This window comes from Tachyglossus aculeatus, chromosome 22, assembly GCF_015852505.1.
Source record: "Tachyglossus aculeatus isolate mTacAcu1 chromosome 22, mTacAcu1.pri, whole genome shotgun sequence".
Taxonomy (NCBI): domain Eukaryota; kingdom Metazoa; phylum Chordata; class Mammalia; order Monotremata; family Tachyglossidae; genus Tachyglossus; species Tachyglossus aculeatus.
The window spans coordinates 11,646,240-11,658,329 of NC_052087.1; the positions used below are offsets into that span (position 1 = coordinate 11,646,240).

Consider the following 12,090-nt stretch of genomic DNA (forward strand, 5'->3'; position numbering starts at 1 on the left):
ATACCTCAGAGAACATTGCATTCTCCCCGCCCCCGGCCTCATCGAGAAACTTTTAATATCCCACCTTCTTTAGGAAGCCTTTCCTAATTGAGTAGAGGGAAGATGATGACTTTCCCCTAACACGTTTGTACCTCAAACACTCACTGGGGCACAAAATCACTGAGCTCTGAACTTTGAGGATAGATTTATCCATTTTAATCTTGTTTGTTCCTGCTTTTTGCATGACTTTTGCATCCTCAGTCTATTGTACAGTTTCCTAACAAGTTTGGGCAGTGAAGCATTCTCTAATTATGGCTGTACCAGTGCTGTTTTAGATAGACTGATGTTGCTGATCTGTACTTCTGTACTTAGTACAGTGCTCTGCACACAGTAACACTCAATAAATACGATTGAATGAATTAGAAATTTACCAAGGTCAGGTATAGACCTGTTTAATCTTATGTAACCTCCAGCATTACATGATCACGATGATGGAAATCCCCTTTTTTTGGCTTTTTTTTTCTCTCCAGTGAAAGCTCTTAAAGTGATTATACTATTTCTATAGCTAAGAAATTGGAAGGTGTGTGTGTGTATGACAGTTGCAGGGGAATGTAAATAGCCAGTAGAACAACAGTTAGACCAGTGCTTGTAGGGAAACTGACGCTTCTGATTCTTAGCAGATTAGGAAGCACTGGGGAGTATCAATCAAACAATAGTATTTTTGCCTTACCCTGTGCGGAGCGCTGTACTAGGTGCTTGGAAAAGTACAATAGTTAAAAGCCATAATTCCTGCCCACAAGAAGCGCACAGTCCGGCAGAGTACACCCCAACCACTGTGCCTGTGAGCTCCTTGTGGGCAAAGATTGTGTTTACCAACTGTGCTGTGTTGTGCTTCCCCAACAAGCATTCAGTAAATACCATTGATAAGTACCTCAAAGTATGGGTATCACTTAGCCACCATTCAAACTCAAAGACGCTGATTTCCAGTCCTTCCAAACTTTAAACTCTTCTGGGCCAGTTGCCTTGGGGGAAACGTCAGTCTAGGGCAGGGATGGGAGTAGAATCAAACCTGATAGGAAAGATAGAACAGCTGGAATGATGTGTGCAGTCCTAAATATGAAGAGCTGTCCTTCGTATCGGAAGAAGTTGCCATAAAATAGTGAAATTCACGTGTGAGTGTTTGTCTGAAAGGCCAAGTTCCAGCCACACCGTGAAGCGCATAAAGGCCATTCTTTGTTGTATGGTCATGTTGATGTTTGTAGAGCCTGTGTTGCTTGCACAGAGAGAAACATGCTGTAGCTGTGCCTACCTTTCCCACCCTTTTCATAGGCCCTAGCTCCTTGCTGCATTTCCCTTAAGAAATCCCTCTTTTCCTCTGTGCTATTTTTTGATTGACTTGTATTTGATGTGGTTATTTGATCTCACCTAATAGTTAATCCTCCCATATGGTTCAAATTAACCCATCCATCCGGACTCGTTTCCCTGCTCACATGAACTAATTTCTTGTGAATCTTACCCTTCGAGCTAAATTAACCCAGTTCCTTCATCCCCAGCCCTCTTGATCCTGGAAGCCTTGGGGGAACCCAGGGGAAGGGAATGACTTGGAGCGCATTTCCTGTCCCCCGACCTCTTCCAAATCGTTTGAACGGGCTCCATGTTTGGGGCCCAAGTGGTGGGGAGCAAGAGTTTCATACTTCCCTTGGTTAGATCCTGGATCCTGTTTTTGTCAGCTCCTTTCTGTCATTGTCCTCCCTGCATTTTTTAATCATGTCCTCTCCCTTAGCTCGCCTCATCGCTACTGCTTACAAAAACCCAAATATTTTTCACCTCACCCGACACTAAGACCACACTCAGCGAGAGAGCTTTTTTTTCTACTGACAGGGTTTAAATTCCTAGAATCCTCCTGCCGCCAACCCGCTGGAATCCTATCTCCCTTATCATCCCTTGCTCACTGACTTAGGAAAATAGGTATTCCTTAGTTAAGGTGGAAGCTCAGCCTTTTCTGACTAGAACTGATAAACCAGCACTCTAAAAAGACATTATTGTGAATCTATGAAAATTCCTTTAAGGGTTTCAAATAGATAAGAAGAGGAAGAAATGGCAGAAGGAAGATTCAAGGAGGGATGGGATCAGGGGAAGGGTAGAACAGAGGAAAATAGGAATAGGGAAAGGGAACTGGGAGAAGAAAGGGAATAGGGAAGATGGAGACAGAGGGAAGAAGTAGGTGAATAAGAGGGATGGAGGCAAGACCAGAGGAAGGAGAGAAAGAGTAAGGAAGCCAAGGGTGGGATTATAAAGATAAATATACAAATGAAACTTATGGCTCACTGGATTCTGTCATCACACTCAATTCTGACAGAGCTCCAGCCGTAGGTTTGAGAGATGATGTAGATTTTGACCATTAAATTTTTGGTCATCTATTTTAGGGTGATTTGCTTTCAGATGTTCTATTTTGGCTATTTAAGACCCCCTCGCTCCTCTACCCGCCTCCTCCTGTTTTCACCCCCTTCCCTCAGTTCCACCATTTAGGCCTGATCTTTGGTCTTTACCCAGACAAAACTCCCTTTAACATCCTTATGTCCATTGTCCGGGGCTTCTTTTTTAGGATACCATTATTTATTTCTTCTAAAGCCAACTGAAAGAGCCCTCAGCCCTGAACAGTGGCAAGAAAAGTTACGATTCCTGCCCCGGGGGCAGAACAGGCTCATTTTTTCCTCTGAGCTTTTATTTTCATTTCTAACTTGCCATGGGTGCCTAAGGCTTGGCAGGCCTCAAATGCCCTAGTGTGTTTTGTTTGGTAGGGAGGTTTTAAGTTTTATGACTTGGGGTTATAGAAGGTTTTTCTTTTGCCGTGGTGAGCCCTGGGAGATGGGATGGGTGGGACCAGTTTAGAGGGGTTGTTTGGGAAGAGGGAGGCTTAGCAGCTAAACCGCTGGTGGGTCTTGTACTGTCTCTTCCCTATGTCTGGCCCTAATTTTGCCCCCCCTCAGGCTTTGTTTATAGGTATTAATATTTCATATCAAGATTTAATATTTAACTTTAGTGTTCAATATTTAATACTCTGCATCTTCCATGCGGATGTCTCCCTTCTGGGAGTGTCCGGCTTCCCCGGATTATGTAACTTGCCGTATTTTCTTTTCTTCCAGTAAACCAGGCTTTTCCTGCCCTTCGCCTCGGTACATGTGGCAGAACTGAAACCCCTTTTGTGATTTGTCTGGATCCAGGTTCTTCTCCCATGGCCCATAGAAATCTGCTGGCAGGGGAGATGCCTTCTAAGAGGGGAAGCATCTGATTAGAAGATTAAAATCAGAATCCCCAGAACCCATTTCTTGCCACCATTGAATTGCATTGTGCCTCGAGTAAGGCTCATGCCCATGATGCCTCCCCAGGCAAGGGCTTAATCCAGTTTGTCCCACCTTCTCTTCTCCCCATTGCTCTGGAAAGGGTTGTGTTATTCCGAGCAAGACAATGAATGAATAATAGTAATTGTGATTAGTAGTGTGGCCTAGTGGAAAGAGCCTGGGCCTGGTTGAGCCACTTTACTTTTCTCTGCTCAAGTTTCTTCATCTGTCAAATGGGAATTCCAGTATCTCTGTTCCCTCCCTCTTAGACTGTGATCCCCACATGGAACAGGGACTGTCTGACCGATTATCTACCTCAGTGCCTAGTACGAGCTTGGCATTTAGTAAGCGTATGACAATAATTGTAGTATTTGTTATTGGAATGCATGTGAAACTCAAGTCTCTGGCACTGAATACTGGAACTCCGGAAATGAACATTTACAAATTATTATTATTATTATTATTATTATTATATTTAAGCACTTACTATCTGCCAAGCACTGTTCTAAACACCGGGGTAGAAACAAGTTCATCATATTGGATGCAGTCCCTGTCCCATATGGGGCTCACAGTCTAAGTAGGAGGGAGAATGAGTATTTAATCCCCATTTTAAAAGTTGAGGAAACTGAGGCCCAGAAAAGTGAAGTGACTTGCCCACAGTCCCATAGCAAGCAATTGGCAGAGCTGGGATTAGAACCCAGGTCCTCTGACCTCCAGCCCCGAAACCTTTCCACTAGGCCATGCTGCTGTTATAGAATGCACTTAACATTTTTTGAATTATGAATTTGCTTTTTAAAGTACTTTTGCTTTTATATGCTATGGCGTTTGAAGCATTTCCTTTTGAGGCATTTCCCAACTAATTCCATTACCCCTAGTCATGCCGTGCCTTCACCCATCCTTAGCATTGATGTGATTATCAATTTAAAGATGCCATTCACTTGTACACACGTTCATTCATTTCTCTAAACTCTCGCTATGACCAGTTGTAACTAGGTCTTTCCTCCTGCTCTCCCTATTGAACACAATTTATGTCTCCCTGTCTCTTCTGCTAGATTACAAGTTCCTTGAGGGTAGGGATGTGTCTTTGACTTTAATTTTACTCTCCCATTGTTCTGTACTAGGTATGTGCTCAGTATGTACTATTGTGTGGATGAACGGGCTTCCCTCCATTATTTCCTCTCCTCCTCTGGTGTTGCTCCTGACCAAAATAATAATAGTAGTGATGATGATGATTTGTTAAGTGCTTGCAGGAGAAGCAGCGTGGCTTAGTGGAAAGAGCACGGGCTTGGGAGTCAGAGGATGTGGGTTCTAATCCCACCTCCACTGCTTGTCTGCTGTGTGCCCTTGGGCAAGTCACTTCACTTCTCTGTGCCTCGGTTACCTCATCTGAAAAATGGGGATTAAAAGTGTGAGCCCCACGTGGGATGACTTGATTATACTGTATCTCCCCCAGTGCTTAGAACAGTGCTTAGCACATAGTAAGTGCTCAACAAATACCATAATTATTATTATATGTATCAAACACTCTTCTCAGCTCTGGGGTAGATACAGGCAAGTCAGGTTGGACACAGTCCCTGACCCAAATCAATCAATCAATTGTATTTATTGAGCACTTACTGTGTGTAGAGCACTGTACTAAGCGCTTGGGAAGTACAAGTTGGCAACAATGGGGCTCACAGTCTTAATCCCCATTTTACAGCTGAGGTAAATGAAGCACAGAGAATTTAAGTGACTTGTCCAAGGTCATGTAGCAGACAAGTGGTGGAGCCGAGATTAGAACCCAGGTTCTTCAGACCCCCAGGCCCGTGCTCTATCCACTAAACCCTGCTGCTTCTCCAAGCAAAATGGCTTGCAATGGGCAGAGTGCACTTAAGGAGGCACAAAGCCCTAATATCCTCATGGTGCAGCAGCATATGAGACACATGAAGTCTGCTTCGGGGCAGAGGCCACTCTCAGTTTCTTAATTCTCTTTGAATTATACATAAACTCACACTTTCCCCTCTGACAGTTGCAAGTGAATCCCAGATCTAATTTTTCTCTTCTCCTGAAATGGATCCTACCAGTGTCCCCTGTGTCAGGCAGATTCATCATATAGACTTTCTGACATGAAGTGGCGGGGATAGCTGGAAGCCGGCTGGAGCCCACGAGAGTGGATAAGGTTTCTTCCTCCTCATTGTGTTAGGATGAGGAAGGGTCAGACTCCCTTCTCAATATTATCTTCCAGCCCCTCTCGGTCATCTTCGATGTTCCCCGGTCAATCCAAACATATAATAGATGTAAGGGACCAAACAAATGGGTTCTTTCTCTTTTTACTTTAGATGAGTATCTCTTTCATGGGGGAAAAAGGTATTGGTTGTCAACCAAGTGGTCCATTGCTATAGTGCAACAGTGGCATAATCAGGTATTTTGCACAAAGAGCAAGTTACACAAACCTCACTCCTTGGACTTTCTCTTCCTGCCCCCGCCCCGTTGGGAGGTCAGTCAATCAGTCAATTGTATTTATTGAGCTCTTGCTGTGTGCAGAGCACTATACTAAACTCTTGGAAGAGTACAAAATAGCAATATAAACACTCATTCCATGCCCACAGTGAGCTTACAGTCTAGAGGGGAAAGCGGGCATTAATATAAATAAATGAATTACAGATATGTATATAAGTGCTTTGGGGCTGGGAGCAGGGATCAATCAATCAATCAATCATTTATTGAGCACTTACTGTGTGCAGAGCACTGTACTAAGCGCTTGGGAAGTAGAAGTTGGCAACATATAGAGATGGTCCCTACCCAACAGTGGGCTCACAGTCTCGAAGATGTCACAGTCTAGGGATGGATAAAGGGAGCAAGTCAGGGCGATGCAGAAGGGAGAGGGAGAAGACAAATGGAGGCCTTAGTCAGGGAAGGCCTCTTGGAGGAGATATGCCTTCAGTAAGGCTTTGAAGAAGGGGAGAGTAATTGTCTGTCATTTTAGGAGGGAGTGCATTCCAGGCCAGAAGTAGGATGTGAATGAGGGGTCCGAGGTGAGATAGAACAGACTGAGGTACAGTGAGAAGGTTGGCATTAGAGGAGCTAAGTGTGAAGGCTAGGTTGTAATAGGAGAGTAGCGAGATGAAGTAGGAATGGGCAAGGTGACTGAGTAGTTTAAAGCCAACAATGAGGAGTTTCTGTTTGCATAGGTGAATGGGCAACCACTGGGAGATGGTAGAAGAGCTACAAGGGGGTATCTGCCCCCTCGGCCTCCCATCCGCTTGTGCTCACCTGCTCTCTAGACAGGCCCCAGCAAGCTTTCCAGGTGCAGCCATAGCTCACAGAGAGATGCAAAGGGAGTCGGGGCTCCTTCCAGCCCTGCTCCTCCTCCTAAAAAACCACCCTTCCCAACCCTTTCTCCCTCTCCCCATGTCCTCTTTCAAGTTGGGCTTAGACAACCTTCTTTTTCAGTGCTATCCTTAGAATGTTTGCTGCGATCAGGGTAATAATGTGAAAAGGCATTCTGGGACACAACTGTGTCCTGTTTATTCTCCAGGCTCTTGCTTACCTCATAAAGTCCCGGTTGCACATATCTGTTAATAATAATGATAGTAATTATGGTTTTTGTTGAGCACTTACTTTGTGCCAGGTACTGCACTAAGCAGCAGGGTAGATACAAGCAAATCAGGTTGGACCTAGTCCGTGGCCCACATGGGGCTCACAATTTCAATCCCCTGGCCCATATCTGTTCTATTTCATCTCTTTCTGAGTGCTCACTCATTGCTGAGGTCATGATTTTAATGTTACAGAGGAAGCCAGGAGTCCAGTAGGAAGGGCAGATCAGCTTGATCCAATCCACCCGGGATGCAATTCTGGCTCACAGTGAGACTGGAGTTTTTGTCTAAGCCATGTGCTTTTCTCAGGGACTCAGAAGCAAACCCATTTGCTTATCATTCTCTAAACTGTAAGCTCACTGTGGCCAGAGAATGTACCTGTTTATTGGTATATTTACTCTCCCAAGCATTTAGTACAGTACTCTGCACACAATAAGCACTCAGTAAATACGATTAACTGCTGACTGACTTACCACTCTCCACTGGCCCCTTAGACCAAAGCACAGTGAGATTTTACCCCGATTTTTTTTAAACATTTGCATTATCCCCCTTCTAGACTGTGAGCCCGTTGTTGGGTAGGGACCATCGCTATACGTTGCCAACTTGTACTTCCCAAGTTCTTAGTACAGCGCTCTGCACACAGTAAGCACTCAATAAAAACGATTGAATGAATGAATGAATTATTTTGGCAGTAGGAAATCTTAGCTTCTTAGAAGCTGCCTCATCAACTTCCAAGAGCAATCAGGAATCTATCTTCAATAATTTGCTATATCCTGTAGTTAGTACGTGAAAGACCAGCCACTTCCCTTTAAAACAGGCTCACCTTTACTGCAGATAGAAGCCTAATTGGAGTCTTCACAGCTCAACTATCCATTGCATAATAAAACACTGCTCCTTACCGGTTGACACAAATTAATCCTGGACCAATCTTATCAAACACTCTGCTTGTTCAAACTGATTTACAGTAGTTTAAACTCGTGCTCACTGCTCCATTGTAGTGGTGAATAACATTTCTAAAGAAAGAATGGAGTTGCTCCACTATGACTGTGAGCTCCTTGGAGTATTGTCCTTGTCCTTGGAGAGAAGCAGCATGGCTCAGTGGAAAGAGCAAGGACATTGGAGTCAGAGGTCATGAGTTCGAGTTCCGGCTCCACCATATGTCTGCTGTGTGACCTTGGGCAAGTCACTTAACTTCTCGTAGCCTCAGTTACCTCATCTGTAAAATGGGGATGATGACTGTAAGCCCCATGTGGGACAACCTGATGACCTTGTATCCCTCCCAGCGCTTAGAACAGTGCTTTGCACGTAGTAGGCGCTTAACAAATGCCATTATTATTATTATTATTATTGTCTCTACTAACTCCTTTGTACTCTTTCAAGGGCTTACTACAGTGCTCGCTACATAAGAAAATGCTCTAGAAATATCATCAATTGACAGTCACCCAGAACAATCATTTTCACTCCTGCTAAGACCTCACAGAGGGACTACATTCTTCCACTAAATTTTATCCCACCGCCTGTCCCTCTGCCTCTGAGCCAAAATGTGCTGTGCTGTTGCAGAGTAAACATGATTTTCACTGATAGATATATATGTCATATATATTGGGGATTAAATCCTTAACCTACCACCTCATTAGACTGGGTGTCCCACTTGGGTTAGGGGCTGAATCTGATCTGATTGTTTCTATCCAGTGCTCAGTAGAGCACTTTGCACCTAGTAAGTACTTTTCATTCATTCATTCAATCGTATCTATTGAGCACCTACTGTGTGCAGAGCACTGTACTAAGTGCTTGGGAAGTACAAGTCGGCAACATATAGAGACGGTCCTTACCCAACAATGGGCTCACAGTCTAGAAGTACTTAACTTGGGCTCGGGAGTCAGAGATTGTGGGTTCTAATCCTGACTCCACCACTTGTCAGCTGTGTGACATTGGGCAAATCACTTACTTAACTTCTCTGTGCCTCAGTTACCTCATCTGTAAACTGGGGGTGAAGACTGTGAGCCCCATGTGGGACAACCTGATAACCTTACCCCACTACTTAGAACAGTGCTTCATTCATTCATTCATTCAATCATATTTATTGAGCACTTACTGCTTGCAGAGCACTGTACTAAGTGCTTGGGAAGTACAAGTCAGCAACATATAAAGATGATCCCTGCCCACCAGCGGTCTCACAGTCTAGAAAAACTTAATTTGGGCTTGGGAGTCAGAGATTGTGGGTTCTAATCCTGACTCCGCCACTTGTCAGCTGTGTGACCTTGGGTAAGTCACTTAACTTCTCTGTGCCTCAGTTACCTCATCTGTAAAATGGGGGTGAATACTGTGAGCCCCATGTGGGACAACCTGATAACCTTACCCCACTGCTTAGGACAGTACTTGGCACATAGTAAGCGCTTAACAAATACCAACATTATTATTATTATTATTAACAAATACCAGTTATTTTTACTGTTGCTATTACCATGTGTATGTGTGTGGGTTATCACTGTTGTAACCACAATGTCAAAAGTTCCCAGAGGCAAGGCTCACCCTCTGCACAATGTATTGTTATAGTCCATGATATACCCCACCTTTGGCCTCATTTTAGAGCATGACAAATATCTTACTGGCTCAGAACAGGGATTCAGATAACCTTCTTTTCTAGCCCTGGCAGTGAAACAAAGGACACTTAGAGGAATAGTGCGATTGTCGTCTTATGCTGTTGAGTCTTTCCTGGCCCATAGCGACACCAAGAACACATCTCTCCCAGAAAGCCCCACCTCACTTGCAATTTTTTTGGTAGTTTCCCATAGAGTTTTCCTGGTAAAAAATAAGCAAATGGTTTACCATTGCCACCTTCCGCGCAGTAAAACTCTAGCGTCTGTCCTCGGCTCTCTTCCATGCCACGGCTGCCCAGCATGGGTGAGTTTTGACTTGGGGCAGGTTGCCTTCAACTTGCTAGCCACTGGCTAAGCTGGGAATGGAATGGGTATGCCTCTCCTTGACTTTCTCTCCCGTAGTCGAGTGAGCCCGTTGTTGTCTAGGGACCATTTCTGTATGTTGCCAATTTGCACAGAGCTCTGCACACAGTGAGCGAGCCCACTGTTGGGTAGGGACTTTCTCTATATGTTGCCAATTGTACTTCCCAAGCGCTTAGTACAGTGCTCTGCACATAGTAAGAGCTCAATAAATACGATTGATGATGATGATGATAAATATGACTGAATGAATGAATGGAAACTCTCCAGTTGTGACGTGAGAGGGTGAGTGTGATTATTACCTTCTCATATTCAGCGATGTATCTTTAACCATCCTTAATGTATTCATTATGGATTTTATCATGAGGAATTTACCTTTCTAGAATCTTCTAATATCTTAACCTTTTCTCTTCCACCTTCAATGGCTCTATCATTCATAAACCTTTCTTGAGGTTTCTAGCAGTCCTAAATTTTCACACTAATAGCCTAATTCCACTGTTTAATCACCCCAAAGACCTACAGTCCATGAATTTACCTAAACTTTTTCACAAGAAGAGAAGGAGCATGGCCTAGTGGAAAGAGCTGGGACTGGAAGTCAGGGAATCTGGATTTTCATTCTGGCTCTGCCACTTGCCTGCTGTGTAACCTTGGGAAGGTCGCTGACTTCTCCATACTTCAATTTCCTTATCAGTCAAATAAGGATTCAATAGCCATTCTCCCTCCTACATAGACTGTGAGCTACGTGTGGGTCAGGGACCTTGTCTGACCTGATTATGGACTTGTATCTAGCCGAGTGCTTAGTCCAGGACTAGGCACATTGAAGCACTAAGCAAAAATCACAATTATTATAGCAAGGAGGGGCAATATGTTGTCTCCAAGAGCACCGTCTTGTCTGGAAAGCGTGCTAAAAACCGTGGTGAAATTTGTCTTATCTTATTCCGTCGAGTCGTTTCCGACCCACAGTGATGCCATGGAAACATCTCTCCCAGAACGCCCCGCTCTCCATCTGCAATCGTTCTGCTGGTGTATCCATAGAGTTTTCTTGGTAAAAATACACAAGTGGTTACCACTGCCTCCTTCCACATAGTAAACTTGAGTCTCTGTCCTCGGCGCTCTCCCGTGCCACGGCTGCCCAGCATGAGTGAGTTATGACTTATAGCAGATTGTCTTCCACTCGCTAATCACTGGCCGAGCTAGAAATGGAATGGGTAGGCCTCTGCTTGACTCTCCCTCCCATAGTCGAGACTGGTAGAGTACTGGAAACTCTCCAGGTGCGACCCTGAGAGGATGTAAATTAGCTTGAGGGAAAGAGTCCAACCTCCTACCTCAAATCAAGTTCTGAAATAAAGACTGAGGGCTTCACGAAATACTACAGGCTTGCCCTTGGGTTTTACAACAGTAAAGCCCATCATATTGATTATCATCCTGATAATTATCATTATCATTATCATACTGATATTACATCAGTAATATCCTTTCCCTTTGGAGAAAGATGAGGTGCCCCTTATTTCTTTGTCAGATAACTGAAATGGTCAAGGGTGTGTTTTGAATGGCTGAATACATTTTGAAATAATGATAATTATGGTATAAAGCACTTAGTATGTGCACAGCACTGTACTAGGCACTTGGGTGTATACATGTAAATTGGGTTGGACGCAGTCCCTGTCCCACATGGGGCTCACGGTCTCAATCTCCATTTTATTGATGAGGTAACTGAGGCACAGAGAGGAGAAGTGACTTGCCCAAGGTCACAAAGCAGACAAGCGGTGGAGCTGGGATGATGAGTTTTGTTCTCGTTTTGAATGGCAAGATTGGCAATTCAATGCTCAATAAAGAAAAGCCTTGAAATCGCAGCATAAGGAGAAGTCCTTCTGCATCTTTTCTGGTTTCTCATGGGTCCCAGTTCTCTGAATCCTGTTCCAGGTACACGTGGGCCACCTGCTCAGAGGGGGAAAAACTTCCTTTCCTTGAATGCTGGCTTGGCTTCTATACTCAGAGGCTGCCAGAGCAACAACCTGCCAGGACTTCAGAAAGAGCTGAATAAAGCTGGAGTAAATGCTGAGAGATCAGCTGGCCCGGCCTATCTCCCCAAAGTCATTGAAAATGAAATGCCTGCTAAATCAATCAATAGAATTTGCTGCGAGCCTACTGTGTTCAAGGCCCTGGACAAAGCACTGGGGCGAGTACAATAGGATTAGGAAATAAATTCTCTATCCCCAAGGGCTTAAAATGTAG

General features: G+C 44.2%; 1 non-coding gene across 1 annotated transcript; it reads right to left on the bottom strand.

Moving 5' to 3' along the window:
* Positions 1-11,006: 11,006 nt before the first annotated feature.
* Positions 11,007-11,144, bottom strand: LOC119944214. Its single transcript, XR_005455713.1, has one exon. It is a non-coding gene; the product is annotated as a small nucleolar RNA SNORA7 (small nucleolar RNA).
* Between the last annotated feature and the right edge of the window lie 946 nt (positions 11,145-12,090).